Below are 18,989 nucleotides of genomic sequence, written 5' to 3'. Positions count from 1 at the left end.
AAAGGGAGAGAAATGAAAGGGGGGAACCCCTGCATGACTGAAATCTGCTTCTGCCTCCTGTACACCCTCGGGCCTTCCTGTCCCCGTATGCCACCACTAGCATCCCACACTGGGGCAGAGCCCACCCCACCACATGGCCCCTGGTCATGCTTTGGCATGAGGCCAGGCAGAAGCCACAAGCTGATGGGGGACACAGTGCAGTTGGGGGGCGTTGTAGAGGGCTGTTCCTGGGGGGACAGTCCCACAGCCCCCGGCCCAGCACTGCCCAGCATGGGGTGCAGTGGGGTCAGGCAGTGCTGGGCTCCCTTTCCTTCAGGAGACCTGAGCTTGGCAAAGAGCTGTGGCCTGGATGCCTCTCTGGTGGCGTCACGGCCTCCGTGCTGTCGGGTCTATGAGGATGTCACTCACAACTCCCCACCAGACCCTGGGTGGCCGCTGTCCGAGTTACACATGGACAAGCCTTGGCAGGAGCTGGCTGCCCAAGCTGATCCGACTGTCAGGTGGATGTTCCCCATCTGGGGATGGCGTTTTTCTGCGCTGCCTGGGGGCTGTAAAGGCCTCAGATGCTCCAGTGAGTGATAGTCCCTAAAGTTTGCAAAGGTTTGCTAAACCCTGGCGCAGAGGGGGTGGGGAGAGCTGTGAAAGGACAGACAGACGGGGCCGGGGGGAGGGAAAAAAGAAAGATGCTGAGGATTTCAGATCTGGCTCTGCAACAGCAACTTGACGTGGGGTGTGTGAAGGAGCCTGAAACTTAAAAAGATTTATTTTCTGTAGTCATAAATCTCATCCCGTTGTTCCTCTGACCAACCAAGCATGATAAAGTCCTTTTCCATAAAGTATTCAGTATTAAAGCCACAAAGCTCACCCAATCAGTAGCCATCTGCTTCTCCCATAACTGCTGCTCCAGAAGCAGGGAAAAGCAGCCAGAAGAGAAAGGGCACCACTGTTACGGCTCCAGGACAAATGAGGAGGCACTGAATAGCAGCCGAAACCTTTGGTTTGCCTTGTATATCTGTATCTATAGAGACAGAGGAAGAAAGGAAGCATTATATTGATACAACAATCGTAAAACAAAAAAAGGAAGAGGCATCTAAAGGGCAATACAGCGGGCATCAGAGGGCCCCGCGGGGAGGGATGCTCGCAGATTCGTACAGACCTTTAATTGCTTTGCAATTGAAAGATAAAGAGGCCGAGGGAAAAAACGGGGAGCACGGCAAAGCGACCTGCGTTACACGGTGCATCGGCGCCCGAGCTCACGCAGCCAGCGAGCCGGAGCGTTCCTGATCGGGGTACGATATCCCCGGGACCGACACCCCCGCGCCTCCCCCGGCCTCATCCCGGCCCGGCCACGCAGCGCTTAACTTGTTTTCCAGCCGGCTGGGAGGGAAGAACCCCCCAACGCTCCCTCGGAGCTCCCCGTCATGAAGGACGCCTCCCGCAGCCTCCCTGGCCGCCAGGCTGCCCCCCCGGAGGGTGTTTGGCGGGACCCCTCCTCCAGCGCGGGGGACTCACCGCTCCCCCGTCGGCGCCGCTCCCGGCTGTACAGAAAAAAAGCAGCAACAGTGTCACCCCAAAAGGGACGCGGGGAGGGGGCGGCGGGAGGGTGATGGACCGGGGGCTGTAAGAGCCCCGGGGGGGTTGCAGGAGCCCGGGGCGGGGAGCGCCCGGCGAAGGACGGCCCCCGCCCCTTCCTGCGCTCCCGCCCGCCGGGCAATTAGCGGATTAATGACCGAGTTGGCTGGTCCTCTGAGAGACGGGTGTTCGAACGGGGCTCCCACCGCACGGCCTGGGGCGTGGACATCGCCCCCAGCCCGCGGGGACACGGACAGGGACCCACGGACACCGGGCGGGATTAGCGGCAGAGGGACGGGATTAGCGGCCGCCCGCGCTGCTGCCGCTCTCCGGGATTACGCCGGGATTAGGAGGCGGCCCCGTCCCTGCTCCCCCGCCGGGCAGGGTGGGAGGGGGAGCCCCGGGAGCTCAGTTCGGGGTGCCCGGGGGGGCCGTGTCCCCCTGTCTCCACGCTCTACTCGGCGCATGCTGCTTCCCTCCGATGGAGGGCAGGAGAGGAAAGACGAAGCCCGGGATGCTGCCGACGGCGAGATGCAGGTGCCAGGCACCTGCCCGCAGCCATCCCGGCTCCCGAGAGGCACTGAGTCCCCTGCTCGGCCCCCCATCCCCCGGCACGGCAGGAGGCTGGAGAGACCAGCAGGAGCCAGAGCTAGAAGCACAGGGGACAAAAGAAAAAGGGTGGTGGGTTTTTCATTTAAGAACCCCTGGCACGTGAGGGAGAACAACACAAATAAGATTTACGCACCGATAAAACCAGGGGTGAGGAGTGAGAGACATGGATGTGCTTCCCTCCCTCCCGCAGGTTTGGTTTCTCTCGCAGAGCACGAGTGGGACTGAACACTGCGTTGTAGGCACAAGTCACTCCGTGGCTTTTCCCAAGCACCATCATGTCCAGCAGCCCTGTATTATGTCAAAAATCTGGCATGGCAGGCAGTGGCACATCTGTTAGGTGTGGATGACATTCATTAGCCAAGGTTCTCTGCTAAACGGCCTGCCAGAGCCTCAGCAGTGCTGCCCAATGCCAGTCACTCATCTGCTGCCAGCTCAAAGGCAATCCTGCTTCAGGAATGGCTTCTTTCCATGCTGGCAGGAGAAACAGAGGAAACAATGCATTTAGATGTTTGGGATGTGAGCGGGGTTGGACATGGGAGCAGCAAGCAGATGTAGCAGGAGAGGAGATGAAGTTGTGAAATGTCATTTAATAATTGCAGCACACGGGAGATGTGCTGGTGAGCCGAGGTTTGGGAGGGGAAAGCAAGAACCCCTTTCCAAACCGCAGATCAGACAGTGGTGGATGCTTTTTGGAAAGGAAAGGTAATGAGGCTAATGCAGCAAATAACCTCGCTGTGCCCATGTGAAGGACACACACACCAGCCTGAGGAGACTAATGCCAGGGCAGCCAGAAAAACCACTAAGGCCAGGGGAAGGAGGTGTGCTGATCTGCTTGATGGTCAGCCTGGCTCAGGTGTCCTTCCCCTCTGGGGGTCTACCTGCTGCAGCCTGGACAGCTGCCCTGCTCGTGACGTAGTGCGCTCAGTGCTGGTCATGACAGCTTGGTTCACAGCCCAGAGGGGCAGCTGCAAACCTGGGGCAGGCGGGGCACTCACCACGCTCTTCTGAGAGTGATGTGGTAGCCAGAGGTGGAGGGAAGGAACACCTGTTTGGCACTGCTATGAACATCAATCTCTGGGAAGAGAGGCTCTGTTTTCCTCTGCTCAAAGGCCCTGTGAAGGTCCTTGTTCCTACGAAGGAATTAAAACACCTTGAGATGAGATGGATGTAAAGATGTTAATCTTCCCCTCTTGTTATTTTAATAAATTTACAACCACCTAATGAGGTTTAAATTTGAGCCACTATTTGGTTTCCAGTGAACCTGTGAAGCAACCTCAAATAAGTGCTCAGTAAAAGCTCCCCTCAGCCCTGCCTTCCTTCAGCTTCCACTCCGACTTCTATTTCTGTTTACCTCCATTCACTTAAGTAGTGGTTCATAAAATGTGAGATGCTACCTACACATGCACGCAGTCTTTGCCTCTCAGATAATTCCTGTGACAGCCTCAGTATCTTAAATCTTCCACTACTTTTGCTCACGCTGTCAAAGACCACCAGCAGCTCGCAGTGCTCTTCCTGCTTCTTTCAGTCAGGCAGGGAATTACAGGTTTTTCCCCCAGCACTGGTCTCTCTGCGATTACCTGTCCTGTTTAAATCCCCACATATACCTTCCTGAAGCCCCCTAAGAGCCCTGCAGCCACTTGTCCCCCCTCCGGCCAGCACACTGTTCCATGGTGGTGCCCATCTCCAATACCACACGTGCTCTGCCCAAGGCTGATGGGACACTCTTCCCACAGGCAGTGGCTCCCCCGCCATCCCCTGCCCAGCCATCTGCGGCACAGCTCAGCTGTGAGCCCTTTGCTTCTGCTCCCACCTCCCTGGGAAGTCGTTCTGCTCCGGCTGCATTCCGGGCTGAGCCTTATCCACCTTCTGTTTCTGCACTGGGTTTGTCTCTGTTCTGATTAGTTGGTTGGCCTCAATCAAGTAATGTCTGCAAATTATATTTCCCCAATTTCCTACTTTACGTGGTTTGACACTTGCTGTACCACACACACCAACACACTCCTGGCAGGGACTCTGTGAATCCCACAACCTTCTATCCTCAGACACTGGAACTGGGTGGCTTTAAGAGCAGAAATCAAACCAAGAGGCAGAAATGTGATGCTTCTCCCCCCTCTCCAAACATTATACCTTCACTTAAATACATGAGTAATCCCATTGGATCTACTCTGGTGCTTAAAGTTAAGCCTATTAAGTGTTCACGGGGCAGTGGTCTGCACACAGAGGAGCCAGAAGAGAGGGGAAAGGGGAAAGCAGGGTGCTGCTCCGGAGGGGAGACATGGTGGTGCCAAACACCTCCCTACTCTCCTTCCCCTCAGGGCCACCTCCTCCTCTGGCTGCTCCTGACAGCCCCGGCAGCAGGCTCCCTTCAGCGTTTGGCACTGCCACTGACATCAGCGATGTGAGGGCAGCAATGGTAAGGGCTGGCAGAATAGAGGGGGAAAACGTGCTTTAAAAGCTCCTGTCAACACAAAAGCCTGAATTAATTTTCTAATTCTGGGTTGGGCTTTGCGGTTACTGCGTTGGAAACTTTGTTTCATTCCGTTTTCAAGGTGTTTCTCACGTGACTCATTGTATTCATTGTCACTATTTTCAGACAATGAAGCAGGAGAGAGCAGAGTTATTGCTGCTCCTATGAGGAGGGTTTTTGTAGGAAAGCACTCATGCACGTGTTTCCTTTGCTCTCCAAGGATTTCAAGCATGTACTTAAATTTAAGCCCAAGTGCTTTTTGGAACAGGGAGCATCTCTTAGAACGGGGACTTGATTCAAAACCTGCATGTCCACAGAGCTCTGGCTCTTGACTCCTTGCTTCAAGCACTGAAAAACCTCCTGCCTCGGCTGCACAAAGCCATGTCCCATCCTTTCATGCATTTCTTGGCACGTGCACATTCTAATTCCCAACACCACCCTTTCTTCCCCTTTTCTTAGCTGGCTTTTCTCTGGGCGCAATGCATTATGTTTTCCTCTATGTACTACTCCATACTGCTTGCACAATGTTTTGCATGATCTAATATTCTTTGTTCAAAACTGCAAAAAAATCTAAATAAAGACTATAGCGTGTCGCATCAGTATAGGCATCAGCTAACGTTTTCCACGGCATATGGTACTTCAGAAGCCATATGTACCACTGTTTAGTGATTCTGGCAAAGAGGCACAGAATAGTGAAATCCAACTGCCAGGATTTCTGAAAACAAATATGTAAATGCTCCAGTGCTTTTGTTATTCATAACATACCTCTAACACAGCACATACAATATGCTGTTCATTCTGTAACGAGTATACTACTAAACTATATTTGCTTCAGTTCTCATTTTAAAAGATTTTTTTTTCTTCTGTATATGATTCCGCCATCCTCTCTATCAAAATCAATTTAAGTTGCAATTTAGAAAAGGCATTTTGTCTATTTTCAAGGATACACTTTTAGGGTGACTGTGTACCTACGAAACAGTCTCACATCAGAACAAAGACAGACCTTATCTCAGCAGCCTGAGAGTGCCCATTCTAACTAGTGGAATGAAAGCAAGGAAGGGAAGTGCATTTAACCAGATCAGTTGTGCAGAGTGAAGCCTGTTCGGCCAGGAATAACCTCCTGGGGAACACGGGTGGGTTGGCCCCGCTCACAGGCTGATGCAAATCAAGCAGGCTGACAAAGCTTTTGGGAACAGGCCCTAGGAAACAATAGTTGTGGAGGAAACAGATGATTTCAGACACGTGGTCCAAGGTGGACAGCAGCTGCCAAACTCTGACCTGGGCTGGGATCAGTCCCAGTGAGCCAAGGCTCTGCCAGTGGCCAGCGACAACGGATTTGGTCCGTGGCTGGGGGCTTGTCCCCAGAGAGGCTGGCAGCACTGAGGCCAGAGTGTCAGGGCAGTGCACAGAGCTCACATGCAGCACTGTGCACCACTAAGGCTTCAGACCCCACTTGAGAAGGCAGGAGCCCTCCTTCCAGAGCCAGCACCGGCACGTAAACAGGAATCAACACCCAATCCCATTAACCATCTCTGGCAGCGCTACTCCGGGTGCTCCTCTCATCCGCAGAGAGCCTGTCATCTCCGCCTGGGATCTCGCTGTGATGAAGGATTTCAAAATGTTGCTGTTTAACATTCAGCCTTGCCATTCACAACAAACATTTTAACATTCCCTGTTGCCACCATTGCCTCTGTCTTTCGGTTTATCAGTGTACAAGGAGACTGAAATTCTGGGAGTGATCAAACATGTTCACGAGTTGCTCTGCAGCTCCCTCCCACCTTGGAAGTGGTACTGTTGTACATCACCAGGGCCAGTGCTCAGCATCCCATGGCTTTGAGTGACACCAAAAAACCAGGCAAACCTCAGGAGGAAAGGACAAATAGGAATGCCTCCGAGAAACATTTGCATTTTCAGGCTATTGCTTCTGTAATTGACACTGTTAAAACCATCAAACCCATGACTTCCCAAACACCTTCCCGGTAAAATCTCTACAAGGACCTGAAAAAATTCAGCCATGTCCAGATATGACAGCATTGTTCAAGACACACAGATGCCTTTTTCCCAAGAGATCAAGGACTGCTGCTCCTTTCTTTGCCAGTCTTACATTGCAGCATCCCATTTCAGCAAGCACAACCTCCCTCATGGGCATCTCGTTCCCAGCACAGCCTCTGCTTGACTTTCTAACTGTGCACATCAGACCTGCTCATTACTTCCTATCTCCTGCCAGCCCCCACTGCAAACCATCTGGGTGCTCAAGTACCTCCTTTTTGGTAGATTTTTCCTTCTCCAACAGGAACCGGGGTCCCACTTCGCTCCTCTGAAGCTACAGAAATACTCTGTTAAAAAGCTTAAGCCAGAGCTCTGCATGCAGCCAGGTCTTTCATATAGAAACACTTGGGTTTTTTTCTATTCTATTTCACAAAAGAAAACCTTAAAATAAGCCTTTATGTTTTCTTACTTTCACAGGTCCTTCAGCCAGAGCAGTTTCTTCCTATTCTGTTCTAGCCAGCAGGTGATAAAGAGTTGCCATAAGAAATGTTGGCTTTGAGTCCAAGTGCCAGGATTAGAAAAAGAGACAATTAGAAAGTGAAAAGTGGCAAAAAGCTCCTAAGAAGCCAAAAATAAAAGAACAAACAAACATACAATCTGGCTATCAAAAAAAAGCCACATTTTTCCCTTACTGCAGTAAAAATCAATGCTACAGCAATCACGGAGTATTTTGAAAGATAAGAAGTCATGGGGAGAGGGAAAAACAGTCCAACAGGGTCAAAAAGCTGGGGACAGCCCTGGGAAAACCACCTGACGGGGCTGACAAAGCAGGGGACGGGGAAAGCCAAACACCTCTCACTGTGCTGACAGGACATTGCACTGATCCTGCAGCCACAGGCTAAGACAAACTACCCCGAGGGAAGGGAGCCAAAAAAAGAGCCCGTTGATTGAGCAGGTTCATGTGCACCGGCGTTTATGGCAGAGCAAAGGTCAGTCTTGTATTACCTCTTGTGAATCCCTCTTGAACGAGCAGGCTGGGGATTTAATGGGCTAAGGACCAAGATTTATCGACATACCAGGGATTGCTGGCCCTAACTTTTAACCTGCTGGCAGAGGTGTGGGGGGGTTCATTAAGTGGGGGCTATACATGGAGTAGTTGCTGGCTCAGGCCAAGAGTAAATGTGATCTCCTCCCACAGAACTTGCCACTGTGTTAGAGACACCAGACTATTTTCTCTCAGCACAAAAGTCAGCAGAAAGCCCTCACCTGGAACTGTTGGAGCAGCTGAGGGCACAGAGGGGATGATGGTGAGGGGAAAGCTGGAAGGGGTACCGTTGTACTTCTGCATTGCTCATCACATCTGTGAGCTCTAGATCGGCAGAGAAAACCCAAACCCACGCTAATGAACACAGCAGGTACTCCTTCTCTCCATAGGCACCCCCTCTCTGGAGCCATGAACACCCATCGCCCCTGACAGGACAGACCCCTCTCCAGGGCCATGCACAGCTCCCATCTGCAGTCTCCCTATGCCACCACAAAATCTGGCCTGTTTTAAGGGAGAGCAGTGCTCATGTGGGATATAACACCCTCGATAGGCTCATTCCTCTCCTAAACCCCACCCCTTTCTTGCACAGCAACCATGGCTTCAGGAGAGAGAACAACCTGAGCAGTTCTATATTTAGAATAACACATCCTTACACCTCTCCTGCTACCTATTTTCATTGAGGTCCACACCTCTGCACTCTGGTCCCTCCACCTGGAGCATCACCTCTGGCTGCCTGTACACGAGCTGCTGCATTATTTTTCCCCTGTTCTTCCTGGGATGTTTCTATGGACCCTGCTGCATCCGTCACACTCTTATTTTACAAGATCCAGCTCCACTGTGAAAACCTACCGAGCTTTCCCCAGACACTTAAAAAAAAAGCCCAAAAAACATGGACTATTTTTACATCCTGTTTTTACACTTAGGGTTTTCACACATTCCACACTTATTCCTACCTTTTTATTTTCCTGTTTCAAATTGAATTCCCAGTGGTGCTGGATGGGGGCACAGGGGCAGTAAATTCACTCTGTCCTCCTTGGGCAAAGCTCTCAGCTGCCCTCTGCTTCCCTCTTCTGTCTGTGGGGAGAGGCAAAGATTTCTCACCTGAGAGACACCATCCCCAGGAGCTTCTATCCCCCTTTGGGGCACTTACACATCTGAACCCCTTTTGGCACCTGGGCTGCAGCAAGAACAGCTGGGAGAGCCAGGGAAGGACTGAGAGGGATTTCCAATATGTGCTCTTGTGGAAGGAGAGAATAATTGCTCTCCTGCAGCCTGTGCCAGCGCTTGTTCTTTGCCAGTTGGCAGAGGGTACTACTTCCCTTTCTGAGGAACCCTTAACATCCACCTTTCCCCCCGGAAGGGGACCATAGAGGCTGGGGAGAGTCCTTCCAGGCAGCCAGGCATCTGCAAGGAACTGCAGGCTCGGCAAAGAAGGAAGAACCCAGCAGAAAGAAAAGGAAGAATCCAGCTTCTGCTTCACAAACTTCTTTCAGCTGAAGGGGAGCAGCCGCACATATCTCCTTACCTGAGGGTTCCCATGGGAACACAGAAGGGCCCTGTAACAGCAAATTTTGGAACAGGCATGTCTGCGAACAACTTCTGATATAATATTTGAGTCCTCAGATGTTCAGCCATTTGCACATACTGCACGAGGGCCTGATTTGCATAGGATTTGTATTTGTTGCTATTCACATTCGTAGGGGAACGCATACATTAGATTAATGTCATCACAGTTTATGGAGATCATCTGTGCCACAGTACCAGCTCCGGGCTCTGGCTGCATTCTGTGCCCTGTGGCACACAGCAAGCAACCCCTCCTGCCCTGCCAGGGCCACGAGAGCTGGCACCAGGCCTGGGCACGGCCACACTGGGCCCCAGGGTGGTCCTGCTGGGCTCTCCTCTGCAGGAGGCCCTGCTAGCTTTTCCTAACAGAGAAGTTGAAAGATCATCGTCAGAAGCAACTTATTTAGGAAATATTGCTTAGCCCACGTTCCAAAGGTGAAATTAATCGAACTGTTTGGAGTTATCCTCTTATATTTGCTTGTATGATCTTACATCACACTCTCTGCTCACATCTTCAGTCCCTACATAGGGACATTCAGCTGTCAAACAGTCCAACTAGGTGGTCCCTTCCCATCTTGCATGAGCATCCCTCCCTTGGCAAAATGGGGTGGTTATTATTCCCTCTCTGGTTTTCCATGGCACCTGGGTCCTCTTGTCTGCTAGACAGCTGGAAGCTGTCACTAGAGATGCTGTTCTCACAGAAGCATTGCTGGGCTCAGTGTTTGTAAAGCAGATGGAACACCTCAGAAGAACAGCACTGCAGAAACAAAAGCTCATTTTCTGCTAGGGAATTTCTACTATTGGGCAGTGCTTCCATCAGGTGACTTCATACCCCAGTGGCCCACATGCCAGCACAGTCTAATGGTGATTTTGTTAACCTGCTTCCACCACCGAGGCCCTGCAGCTCCACTTCCCAAGGCTGGCCACTGGGCCTTTTTCCATCTCTGCGCTCCCAAACTGGACGGCACAGAGAGCACCTGGGAGCAGCGGCGATGGGGGCTCACACCCCACTCTGGCCCTGCCACCCAGGATTTCCTAGTGGACAGACCTCTGCTCCATCCTCAAGGAGCCACACACGCCTCTTATCCTGGCATTCACTTCTGAGTCCCTCCTTGTGTGCATGATCAGTTGGATTTCCTGCAAAGTCTGTCTCAATCTTGATGACGCAACCAAGAGGAAGTGGGTAGCACAAAGGAAGGGCACACATCTCCAAGTCTGTGATGACCTCACACCCTGGTAACAGGCCAAGTAACACCTTTTGGCAGCTGCTTAGAGCCCCGCTATCTGGGGCATGTGCTGCCAAGCCCATGCTCCAGCTACATGTACAATCCAGCTGCTCTAATGGCTCCCTAGCCAGGCACAATTCTCCCACCTCGCAGCACAGGGGCCATCCCACTGCATCCCACGAAGCTGTTGTAGCATGGATAGCTCACCTAAGAGAAAGGCATGCGCCATTCTAACATGGGTTACTATGCACAATTTCAATATATGGCTCTTAGAAGCAAAGTCTTGAAAAGTCCTTTCAGTATTTGAGAGCTTTACTCTTATTTCCCGATGGATTTATGCACTAAGAAACCTAGATGGAAACCTCCAAGTGATAATCAAACCCCTTAGATATCTCAGAAAATGTCCCCAAACGATGTAACTAACACCCTCGTGACAAACAGCTCCCTATTTTTCTTTGTGATGGCTCCTACTTCCCACCAACATCTGTCACTGTGATTATGATCTCTAATGAGCTTCTAAATTATATTGCAGCATTTTGCCTTGATGAGCTACATTCAGTAACTTTCATTCTGCAAGACATGAAACACTTCCTACAAGATGCTGAATGAAAATTCCCTCAGCATAACAGCTGAGAAACTGGTTTGTTTTTTTTTTTCTTTTGCCTGTTTTGTTTGGATTTTGGTTTTTGTTTTTTTTTTTTTTTTCAGTGTTCTGTTTGGTGTTTTTAGTTACACATCTTATTTGAGGAAGCCTAGGAACTTTACAAATAAGATACAGAGCTGTGAGTCCTTCTACCTTACACTCAAAAATTCTCCAGCCAGAAATGGGGACTGTCTCTCACCACACAGTAGCAGAGACATCAAATGTTTCTGTAAGGCAGAACCGGGGGAAAAACCCAAGCCAAGGTCCCAGAGAAACTTCCCATTATTTTTATGCTGTTTTTCAGTTACAACTGAAGGCTAGTTTGGGTGATTTACCCAGACACTTGGGATGTTGTACAGACTCAGTTTCCCCATGCTGCCAGGATACAGAATATGCCCCACACCTCCTCATATGTATTTTTTCCCCCTGATGTTCACACTTAGTGAAACTGGAAAAGTGACTATTAACCAGCAAGGTTTGTTGCCTTGGCTGTGGTCACACATCCTTGTTAACAGATGCCCACCCTGGCTGGCAATCTGTAGGTGACTTGGATCTCTCAGATCCATGTTCCTGTTTATTCCTGAGGCAACAGCAGCCCTGCTCAGCGCTCTCACTGAAACATATTCCTGACATGCACATTCAGTGTCACACTGTGCAGTGATGTCACCTGCCCATCTCGAAAAGTGTTAGACTATACTTTCAGGGATCATTTCTGTGGTTCAAGACAAGGACAGAGCAGGCAGATGTTTGTGTGTACAGCTTCCCCTGGGGCAGGCAGCAAGGGGCTGGCTCCCTGCTGGTGACTCATCTACGCCTTTCCCTGCCACTCATCCAGGGTTTGTGACATGGCTCATGAGAGCTGTGATCAGTACAGTTCGATTTATAGGACAGGATCTATGGGGGTTATTCCTTATTTTCTGCAGATAAGGACAGGCAGTGTTGATGAGCAGTTGCCACATTTCCAGCTCAGAGTAGCTGTGCAGGTGGGACAGCATAGGATTGGTAGGGAGCTGCTGAGGGGCTTGTGCACCATCACTTGTCTGTGCCACCAGGTGAGTTGCCTAAATGAGCACACACTGACTCATAATCGTCTCCGACTCAGGAAATGAGTTTGTTGGGGAATTAAACCACATCTTATTCGCACATCCTCAGCAGGGACTGAAGCCCCTCCCTGTTCTAAGTGCTTCACTACATATGTCTTGTGCTATGGTACCATGGTACCACAAGCTATTGTGCTTCTGCTTCAACTTTGCTGAACAAAACATTTCCTTTACAAAGCCTTTTTTACAGCCAAGAGACCACAAGAATTCAACCCAAACACTAAAATACTGCCCCATGGGGATGACAGTTTAGTACCGCAGCTCTTTTTCTGTGACTATTACTGTATGTCAGCTGTACATGTTGCCACAAAGCAAGGCCAAATACGCCACCTTCTACACGCATATAAGCTGATCCATGAAAACATGAAGCCCTTACCAAGCTGCTTCACCTGCTCATCCCTGGGTGAGGGGACGTGACCCTTCCTACCTTTATAGGCTATTGCATTTGCTGCTCTGCCAACACCGCTGCTGGAAACACAGCCTGCAATCCCGACAACACTGCTCCACCTCCAGCCACCCTACCTGCCCAGACACAGGAAGAGAAAAGGATAATCTTTTGGATGACAGACAGTAAGACATGAGTACAGCTCACCATATAGTACAAGTTAAACTTCTTAGGTGTGGAGAAATTGAGGAAAAAATAATTCAGAGTCATGCAGATGTAAACACCAGTCAGATAAGATACATCCCAGATGCCTCACTCCCATCTGAGGGCCAGCACAGTCACACTGATGTACAGAAGCATTTGTCATCCAGGCAGCTGGGGGAGCAGCTCACACGAACAGGGCAAGTGAGGCTGACGTACACGGAGTCACCGGCAGGGCTCAGCTGGTAAATAACCAGGCATGGCCCTGACTCAGCCAGCAAACACTCCCACACGCACCCTTCCTGCCCTGCAGTCTGACAAGGAGCAGAACCAGGAGCTGACTGCAATAAAATCTCAACCTACCTGCTAAATGTGGTGTTTCGCTGAGCACATCCTCTAGAAGGTCTGGCTGGAGTTTGCAGGTCGGTGTACAAGTCTTCGGTAAGCTGACGTTACACAAGGCAGCAGAACACAGGACTGCAGCCGAGTGCAAGATCTGCATGGAAGAAAGGAAATCCCCCAGTGAGGTGGGGAAGTACCTCTGATGGTCCTGCCTCCTGCTCGAAGCACGATCAACACCAAGTCCAGGCCAAAGTTCAGGGCTCTTACTAGTCAGGCCTTAAAACCCCTTGTGGGAGCCAACTGCACCTCTCTGGGCTGCCCTGCCCAGTGCTCAGCTCTGGCTTTGTGGTAACAAAGATCCCCTGCATTCTGCTGCTCCTCCTCCCAGCCTCAGGCATGCAGCCAGCCCATCACCTGTCCCTGAGGATCTCTGTACCTACAGAGGACAATCTGTCCCCCATTGAGCCCATATCTGTCCCCCTCAGTGCCTGCATGGCATCCTGGACCAGCAGGGACACTCCGAGGCTCTGCCCCTCCTATGCTGGCCATGCCACAAGAACCTCTGAGCTCTCTGAGCCTTTCCAAGGGCTCTCCTGCCCACACCACCCTGCCCTGCATGCCCAACACCTGGAGCCTCGCTCCACAGTGCTCCTTCCCTCACTTGCTACCAAAAAGCAGAGACAGAGCCCTTCCCCAACTTCCAGGTGCCACAAGCTGCCACCCAGCCCCACTCTGCAGCCTCCACCTCTTCTCATGGCAGCACCACCTCCAGTCAGCCCTCCTCTCCTGTGTCCTGGCTCTTACCTGCAAGCAGGTCATGACAAAAGCTCCACCAAAGGTCTGACATCTCCTCATCTGCCCCTGCTGGTGCTACACAGTCCCAACCCCTTCTTCAGCTCTTTCCTCCACAGAGCTCCACCAGGCCAGACTCCAGTCCCATATCTTCCTCCTGACAGCACCTGCTTCCCCCAGGCATATGGAGAACCAGGTATCAACTAGCTACCAAGCTCCCATCGCACATCCCTGATGTCCTGGGAACAGTATTTCTACCTCTTGCTGCTCTGCAAACCTCCACACTCTGTGCTGAGCTCCCAGGCACGACCCTCTCCCACCAGCAGCAGCATGCTACCCAGGTGATCCCCAGAAAAAAAGAGGGGAGCCTCCAGGAACAGCCCTTATAAACAAAGACCTACATTTAGGGAACAACAAACAGCTGTTGACAGCTGCAGGTAGGCCCAGAAGCAACCTAGAGCACTGATCCCCACCTAAGGAAAGCAGAACCTGCAGGTTCCAACTAAAGTAAATGCTCAACCGGCAAACTCCAAAACTGGGAAACTCCTCAAATCATGTGTAGAGAAAAAAAAAAAAGAGGAAAAAAGAGGAAGAAAAATATAAATAAAGTGTCAAAAACCATGGAAAGGAGTGGTGGAAAATTGCTGAAAGAAGCACCAGTAGTAATGGCAGCAAAGAAATCTCCCTGGCGAAAGAACACGGAGGAGTAGGTTTTTACGCTGAGTCCAAAATTCCTCCCCAAAAAACAAACAAGTTCTCTAAGTGCTGGTCTTTACTGAGCACCCATATCCCTCCTGGAATGTCTCCCCAGCCCACACCTCCTCATCAGCAGGCACGATAACCTGCAAGAGGTAAAGCAAGCCAAGGAACAGACCCAAATCCCAGGGACACTTCTGGTTGGCCCTCAGTTGAATTGTGTTGGGTCAAAGCCTGGGCCAGCTGTTTGGGCACGCTGCTGCTGTGGGGCACATGGCTCTCCGGGACTGTCACTCGCCCAGCCTTGCACGCCGGAAGAACCTGGCACAGATGACTTCATGAAACCAAATTAGGGGTCATACACAAGAAAGGACATGGCCACAGCTCTGGTGTAATTAGGGCCCATCATCATCAAAGACAGGAAATTGGCACATCTGCTTTTTGGGCTGCTGACCCAACCGTGGCTCAGGCGTGCTGTCCTGCTGCAGCCCGCTGCTCCTCTGTAAATATTGACCTAGTTGCCCCCTAACAGTAGTACAAGCAGTTGTTTTATTGTTCATCCTCCCAGTAGATCTTTCCTTTTTCTCCCCTGGTCCTGGGAGGACACAAGGGACTTCACAGCAAAATGCCCTCTCTCTCCTCTGCAGTGGCAAAGGGGTCAGGCTGGATGGATAAACATCAGCCCCTTTTCACCTAGTGTGACCCCAAACTGAGCACAAGTGACATTTCTGTCACCACAGGGGGGTTTGAGCCTGTTCCTCCGGAGTTAATGATAAAACTGTCACAAACTGGGTGGCTGTGGAATCATGACCTGTGCTTTTTTAAAAATTATTTTTCTCCATACGCGCCTCAGAAATGTGTTGCCCCTTTTCTGGGGGGCACTGCTCTGCAGGCGGAATTCCTGCCTGCTCTATTCCTCTGCCTCCTCTGGTTGGGCCATTGTTTCCTGACAAGACCAAAAAGGGTCACTGCAACTCTAGAGTTGTGCTAAACTCCCAGCCCCGGTGATCCCTGGGTGCTGCTCTGAGCCAACAGCAGCTCCTGGGCCAGAGTAGGACTTCCATGTTTTCAGTCCTGCTTTCTTTTGCTCTCCTGGGCCAAGAGGAATTTATTTTTATTCTGTGGTGGTTTGTGCCAGGGCAGGGCACCAGCCAGCAGAGAACCACACCAAAGAATAAACGGATCCTGCTCCACCTCTGCTGAAACAGAAGTGAATCCCAGGGATCATCCTTGGCTCCTCAGGGCAGCCAATCGGCCAGTGTGCACACAGCAGGGTCATTACTCTGTATTCCCACATTTATACCTTCCCTCATCCATACTGCTAGTCTTTATGTTTCCTAGTTTTCAGAGTTGAGGGCTTTTTCCCCCCCCTGTGTTTTCATGTGTATTTTCAGTGGGTACTGAGAATGCTTCATGATCTTGGAAAAGAAGGGTTATTCAGGAATTCTGAGCTTGCATAATTCCCAAATTTGTCTGGACAGATAGTTTCCATCTGGGTGATGCATGCAACACCACAGGGAAACGAGAGTTCCTTTGTTACTTAATGCTGTCCTTTTTATTTATTCATTTCTACACTGCTTTACAGGATGAGCACAGACAGGAGGCTACAGCTGTAAAGGAAAAAGGATTTGTACCTAATCCTTCAGGAGGCAGCTCCCAAACGGGTCCTGCATGTTGTATGGGGTCCTTCCGGTTTCTCTATCTTTTTATAAAGCATGAGACTTCCATGTGTGGTTCATATCCTGTGAGGGGAGAAGAAAAATATTTTTCTGTGAGCTGCCCTAAGTCAAATTCTGAAAGAAACAGTTTTAAGCTGGAATGGAAGGGTTCCCATCAGCATCACCTGACCTTGGGGTTGCACAGCTCAGGGCGTCTGGAAGTGCTGGCTGGTGGCAGTGCTGTGGAGCAGGACCTCCAGCTCCCCCCTTTCACGCTGCTCCTGGATCATTTGGTAGAACAGCAATCCCGGACCTTAGTCAGAAAGGAGATTTAATTAATCAGCACTGCAGCCGCACATACAGACACACCCAGGTTTCATTTTTCCCAGACAAAATTTTGGCAATTGTCGAGGATCCTGCAGAAAGCAGGCTGGCTCACAGCTGTTGAGCAGAGGTATCCTGGACCAGAACTGGATATATCAAGCAACAAAGCCTTCCTGACCCTCTGTATTGTATGGAAAAGGCAGCCTATGCGGCTGCCGAGCTGCGGTTTGACTCTGATCCTCAGCACAGCAATGAGGATTTCCTCCCCCCAAACTCCACCTTTCTGCTGCAGCATTCCCAGGGACCCAAGGCTGGGCCAGGCTCACCGCCAGCTTACACTGAGGGTGACTTTTCGCTCCGACTGCTCACTCCTGAAACACACCGAGTTCGGTTTGGCACTCACACAGCCTACCTGAGGTCTTCCCGACTGGCTTGGGCCAAAAAAAAGGTGGGAGTGGGTGGATGTTAAATGACAACATGTGTGGAGATCATCTGCAAATGCTGGAGACAAAGGAGAGAACTGTATAACCCCAAAGGTGCTGTAAGCTGTTCTGTTTACTACTTTCTCTGCAGTAAATCTTGGCAGTGTACTTGTGTTCATCTGCACATCGACCTTTCATGTGGAAACTTCTGCTTCTAGTGCTGAGTTACTTTAAAGCTGTATTTATTTAAGAGTTCTGTTTTAAATGACCGAGGACGGTTACCCCACCATCCCTCTGTTTTCCCTGCTGTCCCAACCACCAGGGAATACTACAGCACAAGAAGCCAGTGTAAAGGAGGTCCTGTAAGCTCCACTCCAGACCAACAGGTCAAGGAGTGAGGGCCACCTGTTGCTTCTCTAGATGTGGAACCAATATCCAGAGGCAGCAGGAGACTTAGTGGCAGAGGGCTGCAGCCAGCCTGGTTCCCTCCATGCAGCCAAGAGCACGAGCAGTCTCCTCCTGCTGCTGCAACACGATCTTTGTCTCAGTGCTGGCAAGCTGCTAATGCCCCATCCAGCTCCTTGGATATCAGGAAGATATCAGCTCAGCTCCAGGAGGCAGCTTTCCTGAGGTTCTGTGTGCACACAGTGAGAAACGCCCATCCCGCTGGGGCTGGGCACCCTGGGCCAAGGTTTACGAAGCACTGGGATGCTGGAGGAGGCTGGGACAGAGCCAAGCATCGGCTAATGAGTTCTGGGAACTGGGAAAGGAGGCTCCGGGCCCGTGTGCGCATGAAACCACACACAGGCAAATAGCCACGATCCATTGCCCTGTACCTCCTCTGTGCCCATCTCCCTCTCATCCAGCCATTCCAGCAAAACAGGCATGATTTATCTGCTACTTCAGCAGAAACCACAGCCTAAAAGAGGAATTCATACACTTGGAAACAAGAAAAGAGCAAACTGGCAGGAGTGGCTCATTCCAACCAGTGGGTCACATGTGCCTGAAGCAAGATTTCCAACATCTGGATAACGTGACACATACTCCCAGACAAGGCGAGTGCTCTCGGGGCTTGGGGAGGACTCATGCAGCTCAGAAAGCTGGAGTGCAGCTGTTTTTGGGAAGCTCAGCAAGCCTGCTCTTCTGTCTCACGTGCCTCTGCGAAGAGGGAGAGGTGGCACTGCACGGCCTTTCCTTTGGTCGGGTCTTTGGCAAAGCACAGGCTGCTCTGTCCTTAATCTTTCATGTTTTGTGCATCCACAGGGACTGTGAAAAACTGCTTGCTTACCCTTTGGCCTTGCTGCTCTAAGACATTAAGAACTTCACGAGCCAGATTTCTGGCTGACATAAATCACTGTTGGTCCACAGACTTTCATGAAATTTCCACCTTGCATCACACAGATGCTTGGCTTGGTGTTCGGATCTGCACAGAGAAGGCACTCTGACATGGACATGTCAGGTCAGAGCACTGTGGCTTCAGGAAACCATCCAGGGACGGCAGGAAACGGGATGAAATCGGATGAAAGGAAAGCTCTCTGGCAGGATGACTCTGACTTCCCCATCTCCTCTTGCGGAGGGAAGAGCCTCGAGATCCTTTTTGGAGCAGACGATGTGTCTGATTCACCTCCACGGCCTGTGGGAGACACATGATCCCCGTCAGGTCAGTTTCTGTTGTTGTTTTTGTTGAAAACCCCCACAATCCTGAGGTATTTGTGCACACAAACCCCCCAACTCCCCATAACATTAAATTTTTTTAGGGCTTAATCCACGGCGCACGGGGAATGCCGGCAGCGACACCAACCCAAGTGTCCCTCCCGGGCGGGGGCACGGCCCGGGCCCGCGCGCGGGGCCGCCATGGCGAGCGGGGGCGGCGCGAGCCCGCCCGGCCCGTCCCCCGCCCCAGGCGGCGCGAGGAGGGCGGGCCGGGCCGGCCCGGGCGATCCGCGGCGGCG

The 18,989-nt window shown here is 51.3% G+C and overlaps 1 long non-coding RNA gene across 3 annotated transcripts; it reads right to left on the bottom strand.

The window, feature by feature from the left end:
* Positions 1-639: 639 nt before the first annotated feature.
* On the bottom strand, positions 640-18,800 carry LOC108508839. 3 transcript variants are annotated; one of them, XR_001878525.1, is made up of 9 exons: positions 16,953-18,800; positions 16,482-16,604; positions 16,268-16,375; positions 13,167-13,299; positions 12,645-12,739; positions 8,639-8,759; positions 3,180-3,314; positions 2,318-2,655; positions 640-1,018 (listed from the first exon to the last, which is right to left on the bottom strand). It is a non-coding gene; the product is annotated as an uncharacterized LOC108508839 (long non-coding RNA). The 3 variants fall into 3 exon arrangements; XR_001878524.1 differs by having other exon boundaries at positions 17,019-18,800; XR_001878526.1 differs by lacking the exon at positions 8,639-8,759 and having other exon boundaries at positions 17,019-18,800.
* Between the last annotated feature and the right edge of the window lie 189 nt (positions 18,801-18,989).

The sequence above is a fragment of the Lepidothrix coronata genome, unplaced genomic scaffold (assembly GCF_001604755.1).
Source record: "Lepidothrix coronata isolate B3197 unplaced genomic scaffold, Lepidothrix_coronata-1.0 Scaffold318, whole genome shotgun sequence".
Lineage (NCBI taxonomy): Eukaryota > Metazoa > Chordata > Aves > Passeriformes > Pipridae > Lepidothrix > Lepidothrix coronata.
This window is presented reverse-complemented; position numbering and strand designations above follow the sequence as displayed.